Consider the following 16,978-nt stretch of genomic DNA (forward strand, 5'->3'; position numbering starts at 1 on the left):
GACTGGGTGGCTCAATGGGTTAGGCATCCAATTCTTGAGCCTACGGTTCATGAGATTGAGCCCCACATTGGAATTGGACTCTGTGCTGACAGCATGGATCCTGCTTGGAATTCTCTCTCCCTCTCTCTGCCCTTCCCCAGCGCTCGCTCTCTCTCTCTCTCTCTCTCTCTCACACACACACCACAATAAATACATGAGCAAACATGAAAAAATATTTTAAAAAATAAACTGAAACAAAAAAGGGGAGGTGTTGTTCAAACCATGGGACATTACTCCAGGACAGCCAGCCTAAGAGATACCGATAGGAGCCAAGATGCCTGAGATTGTGGGAACATGGCAGCATCAGGAGAGCAGAGACAATCAGAAAGGAGGAGAGATAAACTTCTCTGGTCGTTGCCATGAGTACACAAACGTGTTTGTGTTTCCAACCTGTAAACAAAGAGAAGAAAACCTGCCTTGACTCCACTGTCCTTATGTATTACCAGCCCAGTCCTCCAAAACGCTGTCTATACTTGATGTCTCCAGAGCCTCTCTTTCCATTCTCCCTTGAACCCATTCTAAAAAGGCTTTCCTCAACACCACTCCATAGGGGATTCTCTTCAAAAGCATGAAAACTTCTCTCTTTCCAGACCTACAATCATCAATTCACCATTTTCATGTCACCAGAACTATATGCAGCTTTGAACACAGCTGATGGCTCCATCCTTTGCTGCCCTCCCTTCACTGGGCTCGCAGGGATGCCCCCCGTCGTGGCTTCCTCTTGCCTCGTTGGCTCCTTCTCCTCAATTTCTCATGGATTCTTCCTCTTCTACCTGCATCCCCATGTGAGGTGGCCAAGGCTCCCACTGGGGTCATCTTTTCTAGCAGTGCTCATTTCCTGAATGATCTCAATCACTCACTGGGCTTTAAATTTCCTCTATTGTTGAAGACTGGCAAATTTAAACCTTTCTTCTTTCAGCCTAGACTTTTCGCCTGAAGTTTAGACCCATATATCAGCTTCCCACTCAATATCTCTTCATCCTTTTCCTAATAAATGTCCCAAACTCGATGTATCAAGCTTTAAAATTCTAAAATCCACCTTCTTCAAAATTTGTTTTACCCTCAAATATCTCTATTCTTCCAACTTCAGCAAGATATTTTGGAGTCATCTTTGGTTTTTCTCACATACTTCACATCTGATGTAGCAGCAATTTCTGCTGGTTCTACCTTCAAAATGCATCCAGAATCTCACCACTGCCTGCCAGTCCCTGGATACCACCCTATTCTAAGTGTCTACCATTTCTTACCTAGATTACTGCATGTGATAGGTTGAATTTCACCTCCTACACATAATATAGTTAAAAGCCTAACCCCCAGTACCTCCAAATGTGATTATTTGGAAAGAGGGTCCTTGCATGTGTAATCAAAGTAAGAAAAAAGTCATTTGGGAGGGAGCTTACTTAATTCAATAGGACTGGACAGACACACCCAGAGGGAAGATGACATAGGGACAGAGGGGACAGCCCTGTGAAGACAGAGGCAGAGACCTGTGTTAGGGGGTTATGAACCGAGGACCTGGAACTACCAGGAACTGGAAGACACAGGAAGGATCCTACCCCTAAGGCTACAAAGAGAACATGGTCTGCCCAACACTTTGATTTTAGACCTCTAGCCTCCAGAACTGTGAGAGTATTTTGTTCTAACTGGTTTCCCCACTTCCACTCTTTCCCTAGATGTACTCCTAACAGAGCAGCCCAAATAATTCTCTAAATGTAAGTCAGTCTCTGTCATCTCTCCACACACAACCCTCATCTGGCTCTCCACCTTACTCAGAAGAGTAACAAAGTCCTCATAACATAATGACCCATGTGACTCCTCCTGTCCCTTTTTACCTATGACCTCACCTTTTACTATTTTCTGTCCCATGTCCTCTGATCCAGCCACTTTGCTGTTCTTCAAACACATCAGCCACTTCCACACATTAGCACCCATGCCCTAGCAGCTTCTTGTACCTGGAAGATTATTTCCCCAGGTATTCACATCCTTCTAACCTTGGCATTCATGTCAAGGAGACATTTAGAGTCTCCTTGAAGTGTCCCACCAGACCTTCCTCTTTAATATTATAATCTGCCCAGCCCTTAAAATCCTAATCCTTTCATTCTGATCTTCCTCTTTTTTCCCATAGCAGTTACTATCTTATATCATACTTCGCAATTTTCTTATCTACTCTATTCATCTTAATTGTCTACCTCTGTGCACTAGAATGTGTTTCAAGAGGTAGATATTTTTGTTTCTTTTGTTCACTATTTTATTCTAAGCATCTGGGACTGTACATAACACATATTATAATTGAATAAACACTGGCTTAAGTATCAAATAAATGTTCTGCTTCATTATTTTTCCTAGAGATAGTCCTAGGTCAAACAGGGACAGAAACATGGTTCGTGTGTGTGTGTGTGTGTGTGTGTGTGTGTGTGTGTGTGTGTTGAGGAAGGAATGCAATTTGGAACTGGGTTCAAATCCCAATCTTGTCAATTTCTAACTGGATAACCTAAAGTGAGTCACATCAAATGCTTGAATTTCATCATCATAGAATGAACACAAGATTATATATATATATACATATATATAATGTACATATATATATTCCAATGTGATATAATAATTACTACATCAAACAGTTGTAAAAAGTAAATTTGAAAATACATGAAAGTGTTCCGGCACATTGGAAAACACTGACTACTGTAATTGGTAGCATTTTGTGTGTAGTGATTTTTTTCTTTATAGTTTTATTTGTTGTCAACATTCTCTGATTCACCTGGGAATTTAGTTCACCAGGAAGACATGGTGTGGAAGAAATGGAAATTGGTCTGGCATTGGGTCTATGCTATGGCTTGTAGAGAGCAATGTATGAAGCACCTACAGAACAAGTTAACGAACTAGACAGGGTCATAGTGGCCTGTGCTTCCTCTTGCTTCACCTCTGACGTGCACAGTATACCTATCTTTATCCTTCTATTTTTTATAGCACTTTTGATTCACTGGGAATGAACCCAAGCCAACTATCTCTCCCTGTGCTTTTACTTAGCTCCACATTCAGATGTTCACTCTAAAGAAATCTTGGCTGACGTGAAAAATTCCTTTAATCTCGTGTGTTCTGAACATTAACTTGCTCAATGATATTCTTGCCAGCCAAAGGAGAAAGTCATACTGATAAGAAGAAGAGCCAAAGAGCTCCAGACCCAGAGTTAGCATTCTGATGCCAGCTCTCTTTCCAACAAGCTGTGAAAACTTCAAATCACTTGCCCTCTTAAATTAGGAATCTTTGATCTTGTTTGCAAGGGGGAAACAAGCTATTTTCATTTTCTCTAAATCTTGAGACTGCCATGCTGACAGTAAAATCCATCTCTGGATTTAGCATCTTGGCAGTTTCCATATGCATGTAGCTCAGACATAGGGGTTGGGGAGAAGGAACTGGTAGAGGCAACCAGTGCTGAGTGACCATCCAGATTCGGTACAGGGATCTCTGTGCTGGATGATATCTTGCTCTAAAATATAGTTCTTCCCTCTGTAAAACATAAAAATAACACCCACCCCATTATATAGGATTAAATCACACCATATACATGACATATTCACTACAGGGCTTAGCACATAGCAGAGGCCCCCAGAATGGCAGCAATTATTGTAACTGAAATGACCTTGAAGACATATTTATAATCCCCATTCACCAAAAGAGGCCTAGTAACCAAAAGAGAGAAAGTAGTTAGGAGTTGTTGTTGTTTTTTATTTTTTAATGTTTATTTTTGAGAGAGAAACAGAGTGAGAGCAGGGGAGAGGAAGAGAGATAGGGAAACACAGAATCTGAAGCAGGTTCCAGGCTCTGACATGTCAGCACAGAGCCTGATGTAGGGCTTGAACTCACAAACCACAAGATCATGACCTGAGCTGAAGCCAATACTTAACCAACAGAGCCACCCACGCACCCCAGGAATTATTTTTTTAAAAGAGGCAAGTCTTGTATTTTGCCTGAAAGTTGCATAGAGTTTTTTTCAGTAGAGGTGGACCCAAGTGCATGGGGGGATTTTGCCTTCTGCCATGCTACAGAGCAAAGCTTGCTCCTTTCCTGCTCAGGTATGCAGGCCGAATTGACCAAAGCAATGGTTAAGGAGAAGCTTAGTCCCCTGCTGGTTGGGCGAGCATTTGTGAGACAGTATTGCATGCTGCTGAGCCAGACCCCAGACATGCTGCACAGATTTTGTGGAAAGAACTCTTCCTATGTCCATGCGGGATTGGATTCAAATGGAAAGTCAGCAGATCCCATCCACAGACAGAAAACTCTATAGGAAAGAATGTCATAAGATTTTCAACTGTCACACTAAGGTTTGCTATGGTGATGCTCAGACCACTCTGAAGGATGGTGTGTTGGTCCGGGTAATGGGGTTGTCTTCTAGTAACAACCAGGTTTTTGAGAAGATTCATACAAACATTTGTCCTTGCTCCCTGGGCTCTGTTGCAAATCAGTTCTACCTTCACAGTGGTATCTTCAGATGCCAGGAGGTCTTTGATGGCTTTGTCACTGGGCCTCAGGAGAAATCTGAGGAAGAGGTAGAAGACCCGAAGAAAAACAGCAGACACCTGAGGTGGCACCTAATGATTCTAGAACTTTCTATAACCAGACTGTCAGCAATGACCTGGAAGAACATTTAGAAGAACCCGTTGCTGAACCAGAGCGTGATCCTGAATCAGAACTGGAGGAAGAACCTATGTCTAAAACCCAGGAGGAAAAGTCTGAGCCAGGATTGGAAGAAATTACTCCTGAGGACGCTCAGAAAATTTCTTCCCCAAGACCGATAGACATAGCTCAGGTCCTACAGGAGGACCTGAAGATGTTCTCTTGGGCATTTGTGACCAGCAAGAACCGCCTACCTGGGGGAACTCTCCCATTTACTGGGATACCACCTTATGTCGCTGAAGTACCAGCTTCACAGCCTCATCGTGGCCTAAGCCAGAATCTCAGGTTCCACCACCAAGGCCTCAGAAGGATGAAAGAGTGTGAGAACAATGAGTAACAAGTCCTCTGGGATGCTTCTGGGACCTAGACCAATCTGTGAAGCTGGTGAGCAAGGTGACATTGAACCACAAAGAACCGCAAGACTGCCTGAGGGTCACACTTTTCACTGGCAACCTTCTGCGTGAAGTGAACAAATCTGAGTTTAAAGATTTTTTTCCAAGTTATGGGCATGTGGTGGAGCTATGCATAAAAGCAGCAGGAAGTTACTCAGTTTTGGTTTTGTTGTGTTTAATGATTCTGAGCCTGTTCAGAAGGCCCTTAGGGCACCTGGGTGGCTCAGTGGGTTACTCATCGACTCTTGATTTTAGCTCAGGTCATAATCCCAGGGTCATGGGACCAGCCCCTTGTCAGGCTTCATGCTGAGCATTGAGCCTGCGTGACATTCTCAATCTCTCTCTCTCTCTCTCTCTCTCTCTCTCTCTCTCAATCCCCCTGCCCTTCTCCCTCACTCACACACTCTCCTTCTTTGTCTCTACAATACATTAAACTTTTTTTAACTTAAAAAAAAAAAGAACCCTCTTAGCAATAGGCCCATCATGTTCAGTGGTGAGGTCCAGCTGAATGGAAGGGAAGAAGACTTGAGTCTTCTCCTAGGAAGGAGACCATCACCTGCAGGGGCCTGGAGGCCAGGTGGTGGACAGAGAGACCCTCCCTGTGGTAGCAGGATTTGGAGTACAAAGGAAATTATTCCAAGGCAATGCATTGCTCTTCACTGATCTCCACCCAGCAATACCAATGTAGCTCCTGCAGAGAGGTGAATTCCTTACACCAGAGCTCGGTATCCTGAAGTATGACCCTAGTCTATTATAAACTGCTGACATTTGTACAATTTTACTTTTTCTATTAATTCTTCGTGTTCCCTCTCCCTCCCTTCCCTCTCCTCACCATTCAGCCCTTCACTTCCATTTTCATGGGGTGGTATTTTAGGAAAAACAGATTTTCAAAGAAGATAAAAAGACTGGATTTCCTTGCTTCATTTTTGCATATACTGGACTTTTTCTTAAGAGCTATTTCCTCCAAAGGAATGTGTCTTGCTTGTTGTAAGACCCTCCTCAGGTCAAGCTGACCCTAATGGAAAAATGCCAGCCATTGTTTTACTGTCCAACCCTCTTCCTGGTGGACAATTAAGAGTTGGGAAATTGGGCTCTAGAAGTCCTAAAATGTAACCCATAATTAATAACTTAAAGATTGACTTGTTTTCTAAGATACTATTGTTAGATCCTACCCTTCTATGATTGGTTACTTCAAATTTCTCCTGAGACAAAGAACTCTAAAATTGTTATGTCTCTGCCAAAGCTTACGTTTGTGTGTTGAAATATGATTGACCACTATAGAACGCTGTAAACTTGACTTGTCAACTAAATGATGACTTACTTTCTCTTGCCAAAGCCCTTAAAAGCCCAGAGCTCCTGCTCAGTGGCGCTCTCTCCTGAAGACTTGCCAACAATCAGGAAGGGCCATTGAGCCAAACTAAAATAAAACCCATTCACCATCTCTGTTTGTGTCTGTGGGTTTCACTCTCGGTGACTCGCTCCAGAAGGGAAAGGTCTCACACTTATTACTGACATTTGGTATGTTTCATTCATTGGAATATTTCTTGTTTTCTATGTGTTTCAAAAGCCTGGGAGAAACACAGGATTTGATCAGTATTTTGAAGGCAGAGGGAAAGAAAAGAATTTTCACAAGTGGAAAGAACTAAAGTTGGCCCATTATGGGGGAAAACCATCATGAACAATATTGAGAAAGTAGAAAGGAGCATAGGATTTTTGGGAACAAAATACAGAAAATCAGATGACTTGGGGGGCAAACGATAGAATCATCAGAAGATAATCAGATAGAGAGGTAGATATGGTTGCTATTGTCCTTCCACCTGTCATCCCAACCTCTTAATCAAGTAAAAGAATCCTTGTTTGTGAAAACTCCATCTTATGCTATTCAGGAAGGAATGACACCTCCCTCAAATCAAACAGGAATTACAAAGTACAAAAATGAGCAATCAACTTTTACAAAACATGTGAAGAAGCTAAAACTATTAAAAGGCAAAAAAATGTCCCTGAAATGTGGAACTAAATACTTGAGGGGGCTGAATAAATAAAACATGATGAAGCAATCATTAAAAGAAATGTAAATATCTTCAGAGAGATATGCAAGAATTTTATATTCATAACAAATCAACTTCAAAGAAATTGGAGATTAGTTGTTTAAAAGGGAAAGAAGAAGGGTAAATAGATGGACAGTTAAAGAGGGAATTTAGAGGGCTAGATCATTAAGTGAGAAAAGTCTTTTAAAAACAGCACCAGACATAGAAGAGATGACTTAAAAAAAGAGGCTATCAATCAAACAAGGCAAATTTGAATGGAGCTTTTAAAAAAAGAATTTTCACTGAGACAGCTGGGTGACTCAGTCCATTAAGTGTCAACTTTAGTTCAGGTCATGATCTCATGGTTCATGGGTTCGAGCCCCACATCTGGCTCTGCACTGATAGTGTGGAACCTGCTTGGGGTTCCCTCTCTCTCTCTCTCTCTCTCTCTTTTCTCTCCCTCTCTCTCTCTCTCTCTCTCTCTCTCTCTCTCTCTCTCTCTCTCCACCCCTCGCTGACTTGCACTTTCTCTCTTTTTCAAAATAAAGAAATAAACTTAGAAAGTAAAGAAAGAAAGAAGGAAGGAAGGAAGAAAGAAAGAAAGAAAAGAAGAAAGAAAGAAAGAATTTCTACTGAGTTTAGATTGTTGGAAAGGATGATACCATGTGTTGTGTGGTCCAACACATGAAAGATGAAGTCAAGCAAATAAAAGAAGAACTGAACAATGAAAAAGGACCACACTAGAAATCTACTTCTGGCCATGATGGAGAAACAGTGACTGGACTTCCCCTCCACATAATATAGTAGAATAGCAAATGGGACAGATATATGAAATAACAGGCCTAAGACACTGGAGAACAGCCAAAGCAGACCTTGTATCTCTACGAGACAGAAGGCAAACTAGATGATTTTCACACAAAGCAGAAAACCAAACAAAGAGCCAGAGATGAGACTACTTGGAGCCCAAGTAAATGAGAGGAGATGGAATGGAATATCCAAAAGAAAACAGATGCATGGAAAGAAAACTCAGAGATCTGTAGAAAAGTCCCCTTGCAACCCTGGCTGAGTACTGATCTATGAATGAGTGAAAGGACACTTCCCAAGGTTAAGGAAAGAACAATGAAAAAATAGTTGGCTGGACAATTTCCATACCTTACACAGGGCTGGGGCCATTAAAGTATCCAAAAGCAAAATGAAATGACCTCATAATGCAAGGAGGATCAGGCTAAGTCCTCAAAAAATTGTGGCTTTAATAAGGATGCTAAATTCTCCATAGACCAAAGGAAACCCTGGGCATGCCTAAACAGAGATTAAAAGTAACTTCAAAAGGATTCAATGGATCCCAAGTAACTTCACCAAATGCCATTAATGCCTTTAAACTCTATTTAATAAGGAAAACAAATGAAATTCAGCACATTATGAAATAAAATTCCCCATGTCCAGTAAAAAGTTACCTAGCATAAAAAGAACAAGAAAATATCACCATAAGCAGGAGAAAATTAATCAATAGAAAAATGAACTGAAATGACAGTCAATGGAATTAATAAGCAAGGACATTAAAACAGCTGGTTTAAATATACCATATATGCAGGTTGGCAAACTTTCCATAATGGGCCGGATAGTCTACATTACTGGATTTGAAGGCCAGATGGTCTCTGTTACAACTACTCATCTTGGCCACCGTAGTGCAAAAGCAGCCATTGACAAGACACAAGTGTTCACCCCAAAACCTAGAAACAACCCAGAAAACCATCAGCTGGCGAGTAGGTAAGCCACAGTGGTACATCCGCTTTGGGAACACTAGTCAGCAATAAAATCAATAAACCACTTCAACCCCCAATCAAAGGGATGAATCTGAAAAGCATTATGCTAAGTGGAAAAAGACAGTATCAAAGTGTTTCATATTGTATGATTTCCCTTCTTAAGAATTCTGGAAAAGGGAGACTCTAGTGGCAAAAAGCATTATCCAGGTTTGCCAGGGATCAGGGATGGGAAGATGGGACTGACTGCAAAGGGATGTGAGGGAACTTTCTGGAGTTATGAACATGTTCTAGAACATGATAGCAGTGATGGTAACACAATTTGTCAAATTTTTCAAAACTCATTTGTACACTTCAAAGGGGTATATTTATAAAGTGGATTTTTTAAAGCAACTATAGAGATCTTAGAAATTGTCAATTTGAGAATGGAAGTATAAAGGTAGACTTCGTAATTGGCTGAAAACCACAATGGGCGCAGCTGAAGAGTGATCAGAGTCCTGGCAGATAACGCCATGAAAGTCTCCCCCCAAAAATGAATAACATTCAAAGAATGGAATGTGTGGTATAGTTAGAAAATGTGCAGTATAGATCTAAAAATTTCATTTCTGTAGAATGTGTGTGTAAATGTGTGCATATGAGTGTTAATGAAGGGACAGGCTGGAGAGAGGTATGCCAGAATGTTCAAGGGGAGATGAGGAGTGGAGGAGAAGAAAGGAGAGTGTCCATGTGTTGTTCTGTGTGCAAACTAGTCATTCTTTTCCCTATGCTATTCTAGAATAGGAAACAATAGCGAAGAAAATCAAAGTACCAACTTATTAGCAGGACTGAAACTCCAAATCACAGTTCTGATAACGGACTGAAGCCCAAAACCTAAAGATGGACTGGAAAGACATCCTCCTCTTCCTGAGCCCATACCCAGACTTCCAGTTGGCCACAGGATCAGAGGCCAAGAAATGAGAGTGCCTGGAAATACTGAAGGAATAAAAGAGAGAGGTCTCAATGCCAGGCTCTTCTCTTATAACTGAGGTGGGGAGGAGTAGAAGCAGAGAAGACCTGGCCCCGTGGCGCCTCTTCCCAAGAGTCCAGAGTGGGTTCCCAGCCACGTCCTTAGGATTAGACTAGTGTGCTCTGTTTGGGGTGAGGCATAAGAAAGAAAATATGAAGCACTACCCCTTGGATAAGAATAGCTCAGAGCTTGTCCTCCCACCCATCCTACATTTCCATGCAGGCTATCTGGTTTGCAGAGTCCTATGCAAAGTGAAAATCCAGGGCCTCTCATTCAAACCTTACTAAGAACTTCAAAATGGCAGCCATCGAGCATTTAACCCCTCCCAGGGCCCTTGGAGTGCCAGGTTGCTTACCCATGAAGATGGCCCTGCTGCTTATAATAATAGTTCTCTTTGAAAATACTGTGCTTTATAGGCAAATCTTCAGCCAACAGGGGGTGGCTGGAGGAGAGAGATTGAGACCATGGGAGAATCTTTCCCGGTTCTTACTTCTTCTATGTATCTGCATCCATCAAGGTCCTGGCAGAAGCAGAGGGTATCCTCAAAAAGGGGTGCTTTAAGAAAGTTTAATAAAGGGATTTTCCATAAAAGTGTGGCAGAGTTCAGAGAGAGTGGGAAGCCATACCCTTCCTAGTGGAGAGAGCAAGGGGGAGGTATGGTCCCTGGAACTCCATGCGAGGAGCCAGGGAATGCCCATGGCCTTCCATTAAGGGATAAACCAATCAAGCAAAGGTACTGGGGAGGCGGGTCAGGAGAAAAATACCCCAACTTTTCTCTCCTGCCCCTAGATCTCCTGCCTGGGCTTCCTACTGTCGCAACTAGAAGCCAGAGGCCAAGGGAGCTGGGAGATGCTGCCGGGGAAAGTCTGCCTTCAGGGCACAGAGCGGAAGCTCTAGAAAAGTGTTCTGCAAGCACAAGTGGAAGGTTCGCTGCCTGGAACCAACGAGACAGGAGGGCAAAGACAGCCTGCAGAGGCTCCTGACAAGAGCTGGAAAAGAACATCAAGGTAACTTTCAGCCCATGCTAGTCACAACATATTCTCAACATATTCTCAACATGCTAGTACAACATATTCTATCTCCGATTAGACTCAGCGTCCCACTTAGTTCACTGTGAGGGTTTCACAGTGAGCACCTAATGGCACCCAGAGACCAAATAATATAATGCCAGTGATGTAAAGAGACCCCAGGATGCAAGCTCCCTCCCAGAAATAAGAGAGTCAAAGCCTACAGTATAAAAAATGTGACGAGAGGGAAAGGCAGCATGGGGACGATCGTCGGAGAAAGCGTGAGTGTTGGGGATCTCCTGATGAGCATGACCTCTTTAAGGAATATTTAAGATGTGATGACACAGAGATTCCCCGTAGATGATTTCATAGAAAAGCAGTCAATTAAGCAATTCCAGGGGCTGGAGATCATTCTGTATCCCATAAACATCCTATGCAGTAACAATCTGTGCCGAAAAATCTAAAGCAATTACTTTTGTCCTCTCAGCCTTCTGAGCACCTACTTCAATCAGAGGAAAGGTTAAACCAAGAGCTAAATACGCCCCTTTGTCACCATGAGGGCAGCGCCGAGCTTGATGGAGGCATTCATGAGGCCGATTCCTTCCTTGTTGGGGCCAGGTGGAAAAGGGTGGTCAATTGGGACACTCAGAAACAGCAACTGCCCAAAGAACTGGGAACAGGAACATTTGAAATCAATATCCCTTGAAAAATAAAGTGCAGCTCATTGCGTTCCTATTATAATTTTGCTTTGCCTCTGCTTTAGCCCGGAAACAGTAATGACAGTTGAAAACCATTTATTTACTCATTCTTTCCCTCATGGCATCTTGTTTTGTTGCATGTATTTTGCTGCCTTTTCATCTCTAGCTCTATGTGGGACATTTTTATAATAAAAGTCAAAGGAAAACATTTCACTGTAATGTCATCCTCTAGCTGTGTGACCTCAGGTGAGCCAATTCACAGAAAAAATAGCCTTTAAAAGCTAAAAATGGTTTCAGCCCCATCTCCAAATACTCGCTGTATGGATGGGACATATAAGGGCAGGGAATAGTGAAGTCTCCAAGAAAGTGAGCCTAAGGGCTCTTTCCTCACTCTATCCTCCATATCCCCTCCTCAGCATCACACAAATATTTGTGGTTGCCTATGTTTTTTCCCGCTCGAAAATTCCCTGACTTCATCCTGAGCGCAGTCTCCCTACCCATCACACTACTGCTCAGTAAACCTTATGAAGACACTCATGTCATTTCATTACTCCCAATGTGCCACAAATGGTAGGTGTGACTTTTCATAAATTATTTAAACTTGCTCTTTGTTTCTGTATATAAATAGGATGACATGGGTAAAGTATTTGCAAAGTGCTTGGCCCATATGAGTATTTAATAAATGTTAGCTTATGTTGTTGTGTTATTATTGGTGATGGTGTGAAGTGGTAGAGGCAGTCCATAGGGTCATCCTTCTGATTCCTATTTTAGGCTGCTGACCTCATTATTGGAAATAATGTTAGACAAAGGGTCTTGAGGTGGGAATTATGGTCCTACCTGTGATGGCCAATTATAATAACTAGTGTGAACCTCAGACAGTCACTGAATGTCCTCAGGGCTCCAATAAGTCAGTGTGAGAGTATAGCACAGACACACGTACACATACACACACACACACACACACACACACACACACACACAGTGGATATTCAAGAAATACTTGTCAAATGAATGAAGGCCATGGAACTGAGTGTTGACAGGACTTTGACAAAGTCAGATGATGCACCAGCTCAACAGAGAGGACAAGGCATTCACTGTGACGAGCTCACCCTCTAATACAAATCATGAATATTGAGAATTCACAGGTAGAGATGGAAGTAGATACCAAAACCTTGGAATGACAAAGTGTCATGTTTATATCATGGGTGCTGTTGGTAAACACCCATCAGGGGAATCAGAAACAATGTGGTTGAAGGCAAGAAATTGAAGAGGAAATGATGTGTTTTATTTACCCTATGAAAAAACACAACAGTTTGCTCTGTGATGATGTCTTGCACTGGTAATATTTAAAAGGGGCAAATGACACAGGAAATACAACCATTTTGGGGGGGGTTAAATGGCGATGACTATTTACAAAATTCAATGCAGTTATATATTCAGCCTCTTCTCTGCTATTTGAAATAAAATTCTCATAGGCATACCCACGCGTGCACACATGCAGACATGCAGACATGCAGAGCTGATGCCTCGCTAACTAAAGGGGTCCAGCAACATGATCCCAACTTTTTTCCTAGTTTGAGAAATCAGACTCTTCCTTGAGAGACCAGACTACACCTGTTCCTCCATTTCTCCCAAGTGTTCCTTCCAGCCTCTCACCACACTGTTTATCCTGGGAGTCTCACCTCTTTCTAGAGCATCAACTATCACCCACCTCCTGATTGCTGGCAAATATGTAATTTCAGTCCACACCTATCTCTTGAGTAGCACATCCAACTAATTGCCTCATGAACATTTTCACTGATAACGCCCTGCAGTCACACCAAAAACACTATTCGCCGGGCTGAGGAAGTCCTGTTTCTCCTCTTCTTCATGTTCTATATCTGTTTGGGCAACACCATCTGCCTGGCTGCTCAAGTCTGAGTCATTTCTATCTACTTCATTCTCATTACCAGGGTGGTTCCCTCATGTGTCCACCAGGTCATTTTGCTCCCCAGGGATACTTGTAGCATATCACCTCATGTGTTGACCTATAATTATTCATTTGTATGGTTTTCTCCCTCACTAGTATATAACCTTTGCAAAGATAGAAAGCTAAGCTTGCAGCGAACACTTAATAACTGATTGCTAAATGCACCCCAGAGTTTCACTGAAACTGAATTGACCCATGGAATCCTGATGTAGAGTGTTGGGGTTGCCTGCTGGATACGCTCCTGCCGCCATCCTTTCATCTGCTTGATGATAAAGAGCAAACTTAGGGATCCTCCTCTCTGGGCTCGGTCACTCATCAGAATCCAGGCACCTGTTAGACCAGCAGTGGCTGGCTAACAGCATAATAGCCCCAGGCAGTTTGGCCCCATCCCAAATCCTAAGGAACATAAAACCTGAGGAGTGTTTTATCAATCCAGAGAGGGTAGTGCTGGAAAGGACACAGATATATAGTTGACTTGTGAAATTCTGTTCTCCTTAAAAGCAGATTTAGCTGAGTAATTGTAGAGACTGGCAGTTGCTTTATATTCCTGTTATGATGCAAATATGTAACTTGGTCCAACATATATAATCTACCCATCTCCTGCCTCAGTATCACCATCTAATAAAAGGAACAATCTGCATATTATGTAACCTAGTATTTCTTGTTGCTTTGTTTATTCATTTTCTTCTACAAGTACAAGACCAAGATTAGCATCAACTCTGAAACAGATTCTGGCTCCTCTATGAGCAAGAAGCAGACGCAGAAATGTTGAGAAAATGCTTGTTTGCATCACAATATATATAGGCTAAGGATGAGTTCCCTAGCTTAACTGTGGCAACCATTTCACAACCATGTGCATATATTAAAACATCACACTGCGCATACAAAATATATACAACTTTTATTTGTCAATCATACATCAATAAAGCCAGAAAAAAAAGCTAAAAATACGTATATCCTAGAAGAGCCTTCTTTTAAGGGAGAATAATATATATTCTAATAAGAGAGATTTGATGAGGTCTAAGGTAAACTTCCCAACTCAGACAATATGAAGCAAAGAAAAAATAGAGTGCAAAATCAGATGTGTGCCATAATGGTATTTATGCAAAAAGTATTTAAGTAAACGTTGAAAGACATCAGAGAGTAAAATAAGCTTTAAGAGTGTGGATAGAGAGATTATATACAGTATAATCTTCTTCTTCATGTCACAATTGCCACTGTTAGCATTTTTAGAGTGAAAATATTCCTTAAGATTTTTACTATGTTAATCCATTTTCCATATTAATTAAGTACAGTTCAAATGCCAGCCTGCGTCTCCTCAATGAAATTATTGTGGATTTTCCAGGATATAAAACTACATGGAATCTCAGCATCCAAACTATTCATAAAGTTGTTTTTCCCTTCACCATGACTGTAGGGGCTTCCTGGGAGGATCTAAAGATGTTCAAGGGCCGTCTGCTCTACAAACACTATAGGTATTGGAGATCAAGTGTCATGAATGAAGTAAACATGATTCCACATCCAATTAGATGCGGGGGGAGGGCAGCCAAGCATCTGGCTTGGATTATCCACATGCAAATCCAGCATAGAACCAGCCCAGGAAGCCCGCACAGCACCCCCTCTTCTTAGCTGCTCCTGTGGAGAGGGAGCTCACAAAGAGCAGACACACTTCTTTCCGGAAGACTCCAGAAGGACTGTCTGTGGATCTTTTTGCCATCACTGAATATTCATGGAAATTTCCCGATTATTAATATTTATGACAATTCCTTGAAAATGTGTCTGGTGTGTGACTGTGAAAGACTTGTAGAAATTAATTATTTTCTTTGAGTTACCACCCGTTGGATCAAATTTGCATTTTGCAGGAAGCCGCCAGTAACCCCACAGGTCTGATTCATCTCCTTTAAGGACATGAGCTGGTTGTAGTTGATAATGATATCTCTAAAATTTGGGTCAAGGAGCCCTCCCTTAGCCTCATTTGACCACTGCATTATCAGCTAATTTCTCCTTGCGTCAAAGGGATAAGGAATCTGGCACGGTCATATCATTAGGACAAGGAGAAAAGAATCCAACAGGGTGAGTGGGATGGGGCTCGAGGTGGGGAATGTAGGACTAAGGGGTACCCAGTCAGCCTCAGGACTGCCAAGCTCTCTTCGATCATCTCCTGGCCTCTGCTTCTTTGCTTGTGCTGCCCCTACCCCCTCCTAAAAAAGTCAGGCTCTTTATTCCACACCCACCCAAACCCCACCTTCTTCAAATCCAGGTCACCTGGAGCATGCTCCCTGAGGTCCCTCGTGGTTGCTCGAATCTATAATGAATTCATGCAGTCACAGCACAGGAGAAGCCATCTACATGGAAAGACAAAGTTGTTGTTTTTTTAATTTCTGCCTCTGGCTACTCAGACCTTAAGAATTTGCATGGTCTCTGAGGTCTTCTGCGGCTCTGTTCTTTTTCTCCCAAACATTGTCTTTGCTAAGTGTATCTAGCTGCAGGCACTGTTCTCTATAGGTTATGCTGACATTAGATCTGAAGGAATTTTCCTAAAATACTGCTTTGATCATGGAACTCCCTTCCTTAGGAAAGTATCATGGCTCTTCAATGCTGATAGAAAAAGTTCCAATTCCTTAACAGGCTCCCCTAGTCTCTCCACTATATGGCTCCAACCTTCCCTAATATCACTGACTTCCCTAAATATTTTTCAGCTATAAGAAAATGGAACCCCTCTTCACCCCTGCACAGGCCCCCACATGGTCCTTCTCCTGCTCAAACTAATTGTCTTCTTTCCACTTCTCTTAACTGTGTGCCCTTTGCAAGACTTTTTGGTCTACCCCAGCCCACACAACCAATCTGTTCTACCTTAACGCTTGTATTTAGTAACCAGAGGGCCCATTTGGCAAGCACCTACTACTTAGAGTGTTCTGGAATGAAAAACTCTGGTGATTCATGTCTTCATAAGAGGTATAAAGTTGAACATATCAATTAGACTTTTATGAGGTCAAAGATGGACAAATACTGAGAGTCATGTGGTTCAACATGCAAACGCAGTTATAAATACAAATCTAATTCCACCACCACCCCTCCATATCCAGGGCTGCAGAATTGAATCCATGTTTCTTTCCAGAAACTTTGTATTTTGTAAGCAGGCTTCACACCCAGCATGAAGCCCAATGGTGGGGCTTGAACTCATGACTCTGAGATCAAGACCTGAGATGAGATCAAGAGTCAGACGATGCTTCACTGACTGAGTCACCCAGCAGGCCCTCGAACCTTTTTCTTTTTTAATTCACAAAACCACGCTTGCAGCTTTTTTTGACCACATCATGGTTGAGAGAGTCTAGTGAATACTACTATTTCTTCTTCTCACCAAGCTGTGTTAATTCACTCAAAAAATACATGTCAGTAGTATGCA

At 42.1% G+C, this 16,978-nt stretch overlaps 1 pseudogene; it reads left to right on the plus strand.

Annotated features, from left to right (window-relative positions):
* Positions 1 to 4,138: 4,138 nt before the first annotated feature.
* LOC115287165 lies at positions 4,139 to 15,551 on the plus strand (annotated as a pseudogene).
* The last annotated feature ends 1,427 nt before the right edge of the window (positions 15,552 to 16,978 follow it).

The sequence above is a fragment of the Suricata suricatta genome, chromosome 3, assembly GCF_006229205.1.
Source record: "Suricata suricatta isolate VVHF042 chromosome 3, meerkat_22Aug2017_6uvM2_HiC, whole genome shotgun sequence".
NCBI lineage: Eukaryota > Metazoa > Chordata > Mammalia > Carnivora > Herpestidae > Suricata > Suricata suricatta.